Source organism: Arachis duranensis, chromosome 3, assembly GCF_000817695.3.
Source record: "Arachis duranensis cultivar V14167 chromosome 3, aradu.V14167.gnm2.J7QH, whole genome shotgun sequence".
Lineage (NCBI taxonomy): Eukaryota > Viridiplantae > Streptophyta > Magnoliopsida > Fabales > Fabaceae > Arachis > Arachis duranensis.
In genome coordinates, this window is record NC_029774.3 from 44626799 (window position 1) to 44639388 (window position 12590).

Here is a 12590-nt window from a genome sequence, read left to right on the forward strand (position 1 = left end):
CTGACCCACTTGTGCCTCCAAATTTCTGATGGAGGATCTTATTTCATTCATGAAACTGAGAGTGGTTTTAGATAGATCAGAGACTATGTTTACTAAGCTAGAGAGGCTCTGCTCAGAATTCTCTGTCTGTTGCTGAGAAGATGATGGAAAAGACTTGCTATTACCAAACCTATTTCTCCCACCATTATTGTTGTTGAATCCTTGTTGAGGCTTCTGTTGATCCTTCCATGAGAAATTTAGATGATTCCTCCATGAAGGATTATAGGTGTTTCTATAGGATTCTCCTATGTAATTCACTTCTTCCATTGTAGGATTCTTAGGATCATAAGCTTTTCCTTCTGAGGAGGCTTCTTTAGCACTGCCGGATGTAGCTTGCAATCCAGTAAGATTCTGAGAAATCATATTAACTTACTGAGTCAAAATTTTGTTCTGAGCCAATATGGCATTCAGAGTATCAATCTCAAGAACTCCCTTCTTCTGAGTCATCCCATTATTCATAGGATTTCTTTCAGAAGTGTACATGAACTGGTTATTTGCAACCATCTCAATGAGTTCCTGGGCTTCTACAGGTGTTTTCAGATGAAGAGATCCACCAGCAAAATGATCCAATGACATCTTGGACAATTTAGACAGACCATCATAGAATATACATATGATGCTCCATTCGAGAAGCATGTCAGAGGGACACCTTTTGGTTAATTGCTTGTATCTTTCCCAAGCTTCATAGAGGGATTCACCTTCCTTTTGTTTGAAGGTTTGGACGTCCACTCTAAGCTTGCTCAGCTTTTGAGGTGGAAAGAATTTGGTCAAGAAAGTGTTGACCAACTTGTCCCAAGAGTTCAGGCTTTCTCTAGGTTGTGTGTCCAACCATGTTCTAGCTCTGTCTCTCACAGCAAAGGGGAAAAGCATAAGTCTGTAGACCTCGAAATTAACCCCATTGGTCTTAATAGTATCACAGATCTGCAAGAATTTAGCTAAGAACTAATGAGGATCTTCCGATGGAAGTCCATGAAACTTGTAATTCTTCTGCATTAGAGAAACTAATTGAGGCTTAAACTCAAAGTTGTTTGCTTCAATGGCAAGAATTGAGATGCTTCTTCCATAAAAGTTAGAAGTTGGTGCAGCATAGTCACCAAGCATCTTCCTTGCATCTCTAGCATTGTTGTTGGGTTCGGTTGCGATGTCTACTTCTTTTTCGAAATTTTCTGTAAGGTCCTCTCCGAAGTGTTGTGCTTTAGCTTCTCTTAGCTTCTTCTTTAGAGTCCTTTCAGGTATAGAATCAGCTTCAACAAGAATGTTTTTATCCTTGTTTATGCTCATATGAAAAAGAAGAGAACAAAAGGAGTAGTGGAATCCTCTATGTCATAGTATAGAGATTCCTTGATGTGTCAGAAGAAAAGAAGAATAGAGGAATGAGGTAGAGAGAGAATGAGAAGAATTCAAACACGGAGGGAGAGAGAGGGTTCAAATTATAAGTAGAAGAGAAGTGTTAGCAAATGAAATAGAAAGGGATGAGAGAGAGAGTATTCAAAAATTAAAACTAAAAATATTTTTAATTAACTAATTGTTTGTTTAAATTAAAAAAGGTTTTTGAAAAAGTGGTTAGTGATTTTCGAAAATTGGAAGTGGAAAAGTGGTTAGGTGGTATTGAAAACGATAAGAAATAGTAATTAGTTAAAAAAAGATTTGAAGATAATTTTGAAAAGATAAGAAGTTAGAAACAGATTTTGAAATCAAAATTTTAAAAAGATATGATTGAAAAAGATTTGATTTTTAAAATTGATGACTTGACTAACAAGAAATTAAAAGATATAATTCTAAAATTCAAAGGTTGAACCTTTCTTAACAAGAAAGTAACAAACTTGCAATTTTTTTAATTAAAACATTAATTGTTAGCAAAGATTTTTGAAAATGTGGAAAGATAAGATTTTAAAATTATTATTTAAAACATGAACAATTGAAAAAAAATCGAATTGGAAACAAAATTACCTCCCTTGTGGCATCCTGGCGTTAAACGCCCAGAATGATATCCATTCTGGCGTTTAACGCCTGTGTGGCTGCCTCTTTGGGCGTTTAACGCCCAGCCAGATATCTTGGCTGGCGTTAAACACCAAGAATCCTTCCTTACTGGGCATTTTTCTAAATGCCTAGAATATTGCCCATTCTGGCGTTTAACGCCCAGAATGATAGCTTTACTGGCATTAAACGCCCAGAAGGATAGTCATTCTGGCGTTTAACGCCCAAAGTTCCTCTTTAATGGCGTTTTAATGCTAGTGAGCTCTTTTTCTCTGTGATTCTTCTGCTTTATGTTTTGAATCTTCATTTCTCTATATTATTTACTTGAAAAGATATATATTTTTGACTTTTTTGAATTTTTAATGAGGAGGGAGAAAAACACAAAATGACTCAAAACATAAGAATTTAAGATCAAACCAATAATGCATGCAAGAACACTTTAAATGTCAAGATGAACACCAAGAACACTTTGAAGATCATGATGAACATTAAGAACATATTTTTGAAAATTTTTAAGAAAATAGAGACATGCAAGACACCAAACTTAGAAATTTTGAATGTTTAGGCATTATGAATTCAAAAATGCATATGAAAAATAACATAAAACACAAAATAAGAAAATCATGAGATTGAACAAAGTAACTCATCAAGAACAACTTGAAGATCACAGAAGAACACAATGCATATATTTTTTTTTCGAAAACTTAAGAAAATAAAAAAAACATGCAATTGACACCAAACTTAGGATTTAACACTAGACTCAAACAAGAAACGCAAAATATTTTTGGTTCTTTTATGATTTTATTAATTTTTTTTGTATTTTTCAAAAATAAAAATAAAAAACTTAAACATAAAATAAAATTACCTAATCTAAGCAATAAGATGAACCGTCAGTTGTCCAAACTCGAACAATCCCCAGCAACGGCGCCAAAAACTTGGTGCACGAAATTGTGATCACACTTTTCACAACTCCGCACAACTAACCAGCAAGTGCACTGAGTCGTCCAAGTAATACCTTACGTGAGTAAGGGTTGATCCCACGGAGATTGACGGCTTGAAACAAGCTATAGTCATCTTGTAAATCTCAGTCAGGTGGATTCAAATGGTTATGAGGATTTGATAATTAAAAGATAAATAAAACGGAAAATAACATAGAGATACTTATGTAATTCATTGGTGGAAATTTCAGATAAGCGTTTGGAGATGCTTTGTTGCTTCTGAACCTCTGCTTTCCTATTGTCTTCATCCAATCATGCGTCCACCCTTCCATGGCAAAGTGTATGATCCTCTCAGTTAAAATGGTCCGGCTACGATTTTTGTATGGCTAATCAACTGTCGCATTTCTCGTCTTGGATGAAAAATAGCAGGCACATCTACTTCAAGGCTAATCATCTATCGATTCTCACTTGTGTCAGAATAGGATCCCTTGATCCTTTTACACACTGTCAGTGCACCCAACAGTCGTGAGTTTGAAGCTCGTCACAGTCATCCCTTCCCAGATCCTACTCGGAATACCACAGACAAGGTTTAGACTTTCCGGATCTCAGGAATGCTGTCTATTGGTTCTAGCCTATACCACGAAGGTTCTAATCACGAATTCGGATGCTCTATTATCAGGAGAGGTGATGCAAATCCGTGAATTAGAGACCCAAGAGAATATACTCCGGCTGTCATCCAATGACTACGTTGAACATCATGTAGACCACTTTGTGGTTGTCAGGCACGCGATCTTGGTTAAGCGAGTAACGAAGATAGTGGGTGATTGTCACGAGTCACCCCCTTCATTCTGACTTAACTAAATTAAGTACAAGAGTATATCTTAGAGAAGAAGTAGGCGAGAATTTAAAGAAAAATAATAGTTCTTGCATTAATTCATGAGGAACAACAGAGCTCCTCACCTTAATCTATGAGGTGTAGAAACTCCAACGTAGAAAATACATAAGAGAAGAAGGTCTAGGCATGGCCGAATGGCCAGCCTCCCAAATGTGATCAAAAGATCAAACGATGATCCAAAGATGAAATACAATAGTCAAAAGTGCTATTTATACTTAAACTAGTAACCTAGGTTTATAGAAAATGAGTAGGTAGTGCAGAAATCAACTTACGGGGCCCACTTGGTGTGTGTTTGGGCTAAGCTTTGAAGCTTTCACGTGCATAGGCCATCCTTGGAGTTAAACGCCAGCTTGGGTGCCAGTTTGGGCGTTTAACTCCAGTTTTGGTGCCAGTTCCGGCGTTTTATGCTAGAAAAGGGTCTCTGATGGGTGTTTGGACGCTAGTTTGGGCCATCAAATCTCGGTCAAAGTATGGACTATTATACATTTCTAGAAAGCCCAAGATGTCTACTTTCCAATGCATTTAAGAGCGCGCCAATTGGGTCTCTATAGCTCCGGAAAATCCACTACGAGTGCAGGAGGATCAGAATCCAACAACATCTGTAGTCCTTTCTCAGCCTTTGAATCAGATTTTTGCTCAAGTCCCTCAATTTCAGCCAGAAAATACTTGAAATCACAGAAAAACACACAAACTCATAGTAAAGTCCAGAAATGTGATTTTTTCATAAAATCTAATAAAAATATACTAAAAAGTAACTAAAACATATTAAAAACTACCTAAAAATAATGCCAAAAAGCGTATAAATTATCCGCTCATCAGTTTCCTTTCTTATTCTAGTTCCCATTATGTAAGTGTTGCATTTTTTTCTTTTCGCAATTTTGCTTAAAACCTTCCTTCAAGACTCCTCGTCATAAACTCTTTTCAACTTTATATATAAGTCGTAATACCTCACCACATCTGTTTTATGACTTAAGCATAAAGTTCTGCGTGGTAGAGTGTTACACTAATGGTCATAACAATAATGCAACGATGATTTGTAAAACAAAACAGGAAAGATCAATTTTCTTAATTAATGCAAACAACTATTAAGGTTACAAAAGTACAAAGAATAAAAGAAAAAAAGTATTCCTTTACTGCAGTAGATTCAAAATTAAAGAAGAATGATTCACTCTTGGAATTTGGCCATCATTATATAATTAACAATCCTTTAAGGAACTCAAGGAAAAAGAAACAAACACAAAGCATTCATACTTTTGAATAATCTTATTTCATTTTTTCTATTCTATCTTTCAGTAATTGAAAAATGTTTATTCATATTTGAGTGAGGAATCACAAAAAAAGCCAAGAATGATCAAAGATAAGAGAGATTGTTTTGAAAATAGTCATAATATTCATTATCTTTATAATGATGTTTTTGATTGCTTAAACTAGGATTGGTTCTCTATTTCTAAGTTGTGTTAGAACTTAATGATTTCTTAGCTTTGTTTGAAATGAGTGGTATTTTAGAGGTGTGAGCTCAAGAAGAGTTCATGCGGTCTCCTTTTCTCTAAGTTGGGTGAGTACTTTAAGGTATTCTAAGCTAGATATAACTTAGGTGTGAAAGAATTAGTTTGACTTTTGTATTAGTTATTGTAATCAAGTTGATTATATATAATGGAAATTCTATCGTAATTTGTGGTGGAGACTGGATGTAAGACTGGATATATCATAGTGTCATCTTCTTCGTTATTTCTATTCTGCCATATTCAACTAAAAAAAACTAAAATAATCTCTTTCTTTATCAATTCCATTGCACTAAATGTTTTAAGTTACAAATTCCTTTGTTTCCTTAATTCAACTCCTCTTTTTACGTCTTTAGGAAACATTCATTTCTAATAGGTAACAAAACCTATTTCGAGAAAAAATGGGTGATTCGTGTAACACCCTACCACACAAAGCTTTATACCTAGGATGTAAAAAAGAGGCCGCGAGGCGCTACGACCTCTAAAATAGAATATAAATATGTATAATAGTCGAAAGAATGTAGTATACTAGGAGCCTTGAAAAATAGGTAAAACAAAATTGCAAAATTAAAAGCGCAACGCTTAGGAAAGAGATTACCTACGTAGGAAGAAAACTAATGGTCCATAAACATATATATAAAAGCAAGAGTAAAGGGTCAAGAATACAAAATATCAAGCTCCGAACTTAGCCTGCGAAGCTAAGGCTGGCCACATAATAGTTACATATATATATAATCCATAACCCAAGATACATAAAAGTAACCCTAATTCTCCATAAACCTCTATGAGGTGTAAAAGTAGAACATATATACATAGGGAGAGTCTATACATATATATAAAAGCAAAACAAAACAAAAGTATAATCCCAAAAAGCCCACTTCGCTGCGGAAAACTCCAGATGCCTAGCGAGGTGCCTCTCGACCTGCATCTGAAAAACACAAATATCGTATGGGATGGGAACCAGGGGTTCTCAGCATGGTAAAGGTGCCACGCACATAAGATATAAGGTCCTGCGAATGCTAGAGGCAATCTTAGAGCGCCGACACTCAGATTATAAAATTTAAAAGATTAAAACAGAAACCATAAATCAAGGTGGTTTTCTAAGGCTTTCTAAACTAAACTAACTCTTTAAATCTAACTAAAACTTAACTAGAACACTAACTCTCTCTTCCTTTCGTCCGTTCTTCCATCTCCGGTGAAATTACAGAAATAAACAAGCAGACAATGGCAAACACAGGTAGAATATAAGTAATACAGATAGAAAATATAACAAATAGCATGTTATAATCACTTAAGCAATCCCAATTAATGCACAAACAAGCAATTCAAACAATATGCATATTATGCATGCCTGTCCTATAGCTGATGAGTCTCATCTGTTGTTTATCAAGCCAACCCGACAAGTCCAGCTGCTAAACACTAGACTGTCCCTCGTCGCGCATCCCGATGAGTTTATACATAGCATTTTCTATATATAGTTAACCTGAGGGATGACCCGATTGTACTTCATTACATACTCTGTGTCATTTTTTTTTGTGCTATTTAGATATCTATTTGATATGCATAGCATGCTTGTTTGTGAGCATATTTTGGGATGATTAAAGCACTAACCTTGAGATATTGAGACTGATCACCTTGATATCGATTGTATGGTGTGGATAGGAGAACCAAATGGTGCCTTATAGGCAAGGTCGACCATGTACACGAAGAGAGAATGAGAGTAACCACATTTGATTTTGGTTTACATATAGATTATAGGGTTATTGATACAACACTAGGTAGATGGAGGATTGTTAAGTGTTGAGATAAGTAGAGCATGTATTAGGCTTGAATTTAACTAGGTTTGACATTGAGTGGCCTTTGATTTTAGCTATAATAAGTAGAAATTCGTTAGTTTTTTTGTATATTTAAGGGAGATTGAATTGTATACATTGGTAAAATTCTAAATGAATTGAATAATTAAATGCGGAATAAACGGTATAGTGGTATTGTGGACCTTGGGATTTTGTTGAATAAGTGGAGAAAATGGAGAATAGAATATTTTAGTTGTTGGAATGATTGAGTATGTTATGAGTGTGATTGTGTGGATGGTATTGAAATTTTTGTTAGTATATAAACTATTGTTGGGTATGAGTGATTTATTGTAGTGAATTGAATTTGAATTGTTAGGCTTTGAAAGTGTTGGATGGTTGAAAATTAATGGATGAGTACTTGAAACTGTGAAACATTATTTAGGATTAGAGTTGGTATAGTTGTAAATAGCAGCAGTAGTATGGTGACCGAAAATATCTTAGGTTTACCTGAAAGGTTAGCGAATTAATGAAAATAATAATTTCCAGTAAACTAAGTTTGAATTTGACTGTGAGATTAGATTGATTCCAAAATAGTTGTGTAGATGAGTGTAGGTGAGTAAATTGGATTTCGGTAATAGGTGAGTACAATTGTCATGTTTGAAAGATAAGGATTGTGATATTTGCTCATGATAACTTTGGTTTAGATTGAAATAGGAAATGATTGATTTGAAAGACGGATTTGGAACATATTGAGTTGAAATGCTAATATGGTATTGAGGTTGATTTGAGTAAGCTAAGAGTGAGAAGGATGAGTACGGCATAGGCTTAAATTTGATTAAGTCATGGCGTGGTAATTAGGAATAAAAGGATGTAAATATGAATTTGAGCCGATGTTGAGGATATAAGCATAATTCGTTTTAAAGTTTAGCAAAGAATTAAGGAACTAGGAGTTGGAGAAAAAGAAAACTAAGTTTGATTAAGTTTCAAATTGGTGCCATTAGACATTGCGGAAAGGAAGTTCCGCTGGTTAAGGTTGCTCAGAGATGAGCCGGAATGGATGGAACTACCATCGCGTATTTTTGTGGAGACTAACATTTTTGAGGGCGAAAATTTTATTAGGATGGGAGAATGTAAGAACCGAAAATAATTAACGTAAATAATAATCAATGAATTACTTGGAATAGGTTTGAAAAATTAGAAATATTAATTAGAAAATATATATGTAAAATTTAGATTCAGTGAATTTTTTCGAACGGAAAAAAGAAAATTTCTGCTGAAAAATACATAAAAACGTACCAATAATTTAGGTGGCAATACCGGCTTAAGTCTGTCCAGTATCGTGTATGAGTGGATAAATTTAGGAAATTCAATTTATTAATTAGAAAGATAAAAATAATTTAGATTTGAAAGCCGGACGCTAATTCTAAAGGTTTAGCCCAACAGACCTAAAATGCTAACGAGTTGGACCGGGCCTAAGTTGGGTACTTGAGCTATGGAGATCTGATGGACGAGCCATTTCTGGCCACACAAAGCTCTCATTGAGCTTTTCAATTCTAGCTAAACAAGTTGGTAAGGAATTCGATTTCTCTGGCCCAATTCTCTCTTCCCAATAAATTTAAAACTTTGGTTATGGTTAATGAGTGATTTTTGTGATTTTTGGTGTTTAGGTACAATCTAGCACTTGATTGCTATTGGATTTTGTCCCAATCAACATTGGGTAAGATGAGCATATTCGAATCCCTTGTATTTTTATGTATATATGAAACCCTAGGTTTGATTTGTGAAATTTTGTGTATTTGCTAGCTTAAATTGGTTGTGTGAAGTGTATTGGTGAATTGGTTGCTTGGAAGTGGACTTGGTAGCTGAGCTCATTGAACTTGGTTGAGGATTTTGGTGTTTTGTGCATATTAGGAATCGGCCAAGGTATGGTTTCGGTTTTCTTTATATAATATGTAATCTTTCGTGACACTTAGACTAATGGTCTTTAAGATAGATTTGAATGATGTGGTTGTATGATTAATTGCATGTAAATATTATGGTTGATGATGATTTTGATGAAGATTGAATGAGTTGTATATGGTGGAGTATGAATATTGATCATTATGATGATTGTGATGATTGGATGAATTATGATGTTAATAATGGGTGGTTATTGATGTGTTGATGATTGATGATGTTGTTGTTGATAGATGATGAGAAATTTGAGAATTTATGATGATACGTTGATAAACAATATTTGTGATGGTTTAGAATGGTGTATATGTGAATTTTTTGATGTTGGAATTGTTGATTATGTTTAAGATGGTTATATTGAGAAGACATTAAAGAAATTATGAGGATTTGATGGTTTGGTAGCTATATGTTTGAGAAATAGTTGGAAAGTGTTTACTCTAGATATTTGAGCTATGTTGAGTGTGTTTTGTTTGGGTTGGTTTTGAAGTTTTTGGAAACTAGAGCATTTTGGTGATTTTTTGTAAAACCTTATTTTTAATGAACCATGGCAGATCCTAACTTGAGCCTCGGATTTTGAAAATGACATGGTGACAGAACGGAGGATGGTTTCTCCTTTGTTTTAATTATGCTTTATTTTGATATAGTTACTTTCTCATCCTTTGTATGTATATAACTTTGTTGCCTTAGAGGCTTTTGCTTTAATGTTTTTGAGAGATAGAAAGTAAGCCTTTTATAAAACTCTGTTGTATCTCTCGACTAGTCGGCCTAAACTCCGCAGGCTGTGACTAATTTTCTTTTTGTATATCATACTTATATATATCTTGTCTACTTTAATTATTACCTTGTGTATCATCGAGCTATCTACAAGGTTATATATTTATGTATTATGTTTTGTATCTTTTCATGCCAATGTGTTTAGTTATCGTTTGTGAACCCTTCGCGCTTTATAATTCCGCTTTATTTGACTTTGAGCTTTTATTCCTTTATCGGTCTTCTAGTATTAATATTTATTTCTATATATATATTACTATACAAGTTGTAGAACTGTCGTGACACTTTGTTATCCTTCGAACCTTTACGGCATGAGGTAAGGCCTAGGGTAATAGGATGTTACACTGTTGTCGTCTTGTGCCACTGCAATAAGCAACACCACTGTAATAAGAACCATATTTGCCGTACATGTGCGTGCCATCGATAGAAACAAACGGCTTGTAATGCTTGAAAGTCTCAACACAAGTCGGGAAGGCCCATAATACTTTGTAGAACATGCTACAGTTACGGACCATAAGGTGCTCATCATAGTAAGGTAAGGCCATGAGCTCACATATTGTTCCGGGACAACAACTCTAACGTGCTTGTAGTAGCTTTGGCACCTTGTTGTATGACTCATCACAGTCTCCGTATATCTACACAATTGCCTTTTGCTTCGCCATCTAAATCTTTCTCTACTAGGGTTTGAAGTGATAGCTTTGCTAAACCGCACCTTGTAGGACACGGATACTAACAGATGGGTTGGACTATATCAACGGCGGCAGGATGACATTGCATATGAGGGTGCTGCCCAACTGTCAATAGTCTTAGGACATGGTGGGTGCTAAAAATATGTATGCACTTCACCAACCCTCCGGACCTCCCTAACAAAATAAAACATTCATTATTGGAAAGTACACCAGATATAACAATCATAAATGAGTAAGTACTCCACAATTAAATTTGACCTCACCAATATCTACGATTCTATCGAAGGGCTACACGGAGACTCTAGGGACATCCAGTTGCAGATTGGTGGTAATGCACATGGTACTTTAATAGGTCCGATTCAACAACTCGATACTTAGCACTTCTACGAATACTGTAGTTCTTCACACTCTGCATTACTGTATTTCTACTTTTGAATCTGTGGCCAATCCGAAATTCTACCTCATTGTAATCTTCTTTCCCGGTGTTGAAAAATGGAGATTTCTCATGCATCGCGTATAGATCCAATGCATGATAGTGACTTGTTACATCTGATAGCGCCGGAATCGAGTTGGGGGAGGCAAAACATAGCGCACCGCTGTCTCGGCCAGTGTCTCTGGTACAAACTCCTCCTCCTCATCATCTTCAGAAGAATCACTATCGTTGCTATCCGCAACATAGTCCTCATCGGAGTCTTCATCATCCACGTCAATGTCTTCCACTGGACTAGCAACATGAATCGGTGGTGGTGTGAGAGGTAGGTCATCCTGCACCAAGGTTGAGTGGGCGGATCCGCCGCCACCAATATCACCAACCTCCGTGAAAAGCTCCATCACTTGTTCTGCTATGATTCTTCCATGGATGTCAAACATGAGGCGCACATGCTCGTCGCTATGGAGCCGAAACAGACGAAATTGAAAAACTCTGTTTTCCAATAGTACTAGCAACCTATACCCCACCCTTCCGATCTCTTTTCTTCGTAAACCACCAAGGTTACTCAATATTAGACTCTTCAACTCGGACAAGGAATTTACTCACCGAGTGCGCAACAGTAATATATTATCACACTCAAATATCACCCCATTGTCATTGTTTCTCATACAATAATTAGGATACACACAGACAACCAGATATCCGTTACTACTGGACATTTTTGCCTATTTTTTGTAAGAAAGATAGAGGAGAAAAAGATATGAAATGTATATAGAAAATACCAAGGATTGTACATCCTTTTATAGCTGTTGAAAATTTGTCTTGCTGTATCTCATTTATACTGTAAACATTATAATTTATCACGTATCTCATTTACAGTGTCTCGTTTACAGACATACTACGTATTTTCGTAATTATTTTACAAATTATTTATTTTAATAAATAAAATATTTTTTATTTATTTAAAAAAATTCTCAATTAAGTCCAACAAATAAATTATCATCATTAAAAGCAAATTAATCTAATGTAATTAATATTGATGATGTTGTATATTCTACTCATTCTGCTTTGACACAAAACTTGTCTACAAGTGTGGGAACAATGCTAAGACACCTTACCTCTCCTCTAGTGCCACGCCTCTTCAGCATAGGAGAAAAATTTTTTCCTTTAGCATAGTAACATTACCCAAAAAAAAGTATATGAGATATGGTGGGTAAGAAGGTGAAGAAAAGAGTAAGGAGAAGGAGATGACAGGTAAAATAAAAAAAAAAAGGTTATCTAAAATGAGGAAATTGATAAAGTGGTTAAATAATATTATAATTATTTTTAAATTTGTAACTTTTTATTATGTATGAGTTCGTTTTCTTAATTTTATTAAAAAATTACTTTGTTACTTTACCAATGTTTTTATTTTGGAAAAGCTTGATCCGAGACAAAGATCCGAGGATGGAAGATGGGAGAAAGACTTGTCCTTGAGAACTTCTATCGTTTTTTGGTTCAAGAATCGGCTACAGCAGGCAATGGGGAAAAAGTTCTCTTTTTTTTTAGTCGTTGTCATACATGGATTATTAGTTATGTTTTCTTTCAGCCCCAAGTTGTGTAC

General features: G+C 35.1%; 1 non-coding gene across 1 annotated transcript; it reads left to right on the forward strand.

Moving 5' to 3' along the window:
* Positions 1-669: 669 nt before the first annotated feature.
* Positions 670-777, forward strand: LOC127745933 (small nucleolar RNA R71). Its single transcript, XR_008007557.1, has one exon. It is a non-coding gene; the product is annotated as a small nucleolar RNA R71 (small nucleolar RNA).
* The last annotated feature ends 11813 nt before the right edge of the window (positions 778-12590 follow it).